This window comes from Chrysemys picta, chromosome 9 (assembly GCF_011386835.1).
Source record: "Chrysemys picta bellii isolate R12L10 chromosome 9, ASM1138683v2, whole genome shotgun sequence".
Taxonomy (NCBI): Eukaryota; Metazoa; Chordata; order Testudines; family Emydidae; genus Chrysemys; species Chrysemys picta.
Genome location: NC_088799.1, coordinates 10,380,590 through 10,383,567, shown reverse-complemented (window position 1 = coordinate 10,383,567; position 2,978 = coordinate 10,380,590).

Sequence of the window (2,978 nt, the reverse complement as noted above, 5' to 3'; positions counted from 1 at the left end):
ACCTGGACGGAGTGCTTGCAAGTGGGGAAGTATTGCCTTATCAAGGGCACACAGGGTGATCTTTATATTTCACACCTTTCTGGATGGGTCTCAAGCTGGTGTTGTTTACATTTTGAAAAGGAACCCCTAGAAAATTTAACCTGGCCCTTTTTGCTGCCAGCAACACCAGGCAGAAGGGTTACACCTGTTATTCCCCAGGCACAGTACAAAAAACTGTCTATGCTAGTATTGGTTGAGATAGTGGTAAAATGGAGGAGTTGAGGTATGCACTGTTGAGTGAAAACATTTTTTATTTCTTTGTTCTGTGGGTTTGTGTCAGGTATGTTATATGTGCGGCTACCGTTACTGTTTCACAGGCTAGTATATTGTGTATTAAACGACATAGAACTTGCTTATATTTTTTCTTTATATAAGGTTTTAATCCTGTTCAGAAAAGCTTGTAGCCATTTTGCCATCCCTTCCAACTTTCAGTTCATGGTTCCACCTATACCAAAGGATGCAGTAGGGGCAAGGGAGATGGGGACAACATATGCAGAAGTCTTGTTTGGGATGGAATGGCATGAGCTTACTAAAGCCCTCAGTAGTTTTGTGAACCTTATTGCAGAGCTACTGCAGAGTTGTTCTGCCCCTTTCAGTCAGGCTGGTGTGTATCCGTGGAAGAATGAAGAGTCCACATAAGATAGAATAAGGATTTGTCCCTCAAAGATGGAAGTGGTGGAAAAAGTCAACTATACAGCAGTGCCCAACGTTAGGTGAGTTCCTTACAACAGAATAAATAGTTGGCTCATTGTCCCCATGTTTCTCCTTTCTCATAGTACTGAGGGATACGTTTTCCTTATTATTAGTTGAGGAAGAGCTAGGGAATAGAGATGGATCTTGGATTTGGGTATGAAAATGACCAGGAATCTTCCTGAAGAAATGAGGCTGGTCTGAAGTTCCACAACGGTGGCAGGTGCTGGCAGTTCTGCCTAGAAGCTCTCACAAGTAATGCTCTTATTGTGGATGGCTCAGTTGTTCATGAGGAGTGCAGTTGGGGTAGGTCATGGTCAGGAAAGGAGAACCAGTCTTTGGTATCTTGATCCCTACCGGACAGCAGTGATAATGATTGAGAGGTGCTCCAATTCTAATCATGGGGGCCATAGAAATACCATAGTTAGATAGATTGTACAAGTTGGATAGTTCTGGCAGATACGTCTTCCTTTTATATAAGTAAAAGGACAAAAGCATGGAAAACTAGCATTAATGCAATGTGGAGGCTCTGAAATCACTAAAAAACACTGAAAAGGCAGGAGATATCAACAATTAGGGTCCTTCCACCTGAGTAACTTGGTCACATTGCACATATTCTCTATCCTCACTCTCCCTCTTAAATGCAAACTCTCTTATATTGTTCCTTGTCATAATGTAAAGTAAACTATATAAAATATGTGAGATGTGCACTATTGTCAAGTTAACACTGCAGAAGCAACCTTAATGTTTGGAATTTCCTGATTTAATTTTGCAGCCTAGTGTATTTTTCCCATTTGTTTCCAGTTTTCTAAACTGACACACCATCTATTATTAAGAGATGACTACTTAAAAAAAAAGTATCTTTAAATAAAAAGATAACTGGACCCTTTTATGTAACAAGTGTTTAAATGAAAATTGCAGGAGAGTAGAAATTTTGTGTGTCTATTTATCCCAAGAGATCCACTTCCTTTCATAGTGAAAACTGAAAGCAGAGTGAAAAAACATGTGGGCTCAGGTCCAGATCTTCACAGGTATTTAAGCTCCATTGAAATCAGTGTCAAATATCAGGGGGTAGCCGTGTTAGTCTGTATCTACAAAAACAACAAGGAGTCTGGTGGCACCTTAAAGACTAACAGATTTATTTGGGCATAAGCTTTCATGGGTAAAAATGTGAAGAAGAAAAAAAGTGAGGTTTTTACCCACGAAAGTTTATGCCCAAATAAATCTGTTAGTCTTTAAGGTGCCACCAGACTCCTTATTGTTATTGAAATCAGTGGAAGTTAGGAGCTGAAATACCTGTGAAGATCTGGGCCTCAGAAGCATAACTTGTTGTAGATGAATCCCTGTCCTGTTTGTGATCTATTTGATTCATGCAACCCATGTTTTAAATATCCATGACTATCCTGTAACATGAGCGTGTTAAAGTGACACAGTCAAGGGTGAGTGGACTGAACTCAACCTGAATTCAGAATTGCACTGACCATGTCTCTTGGTTTTCATTCAAATTTTGGACATAATTACATTCATTCTCCTTCATTATAAACCAAGTCCCAGGTTGTTTCAACATATTGCAGTTGCAAATTCAAATTCTATTTCCAGTAAGCTTCTACTTATAGGTGCTAATCCTTCCCTTTTGCATATAGCATCGGAGAGCCCCTTGAAAGTAAAATCTGTGAGGTTCCTCTGCAGGAGAGGAAGTCTGGGTAGAGCACATATGAAGCCCAACTCTGCTGATGTCTCTGTACATCAACATGCAAGTGTGGGGTCAGAAGTTCATGTGGATCCCCTGCTTTCTTCCACAGAGGATGGATGTTGTGGGTGTGTAGAATTGTTTCACCTCCCTTCTTCTCCTAGGGTTCAACAGTATATGATGTTAAGGTCCTTCTGCTTCCTTACGTGTTTTATCAACATTTTTAATAGAATGTTGCATGCTATAATCCTTTAGTAGTACAGAGCAGACGCACATTAGAGTACATGTCACTTCAAAACACTAGAGGCGGTTAGACCATATAACGTAGTAATATTTGACGTGTTTGTATTTCAGTTCACCCCAAAGATCCTAATGTGCTTTACTAATTCTAGTCCACATACACAGAACATTGTGGGAGACAGCCAAGTGGACGAACAGGCACTTACGTCCCAAAAGGGCTTGGATACCAGAACGATAAGCACTATGAACAGGATTTTCCGAGGTGCTAAAACCGGCAGCTCCCATTGACTTTATCTGAAGTTGTGGGTGCTTGGGACCT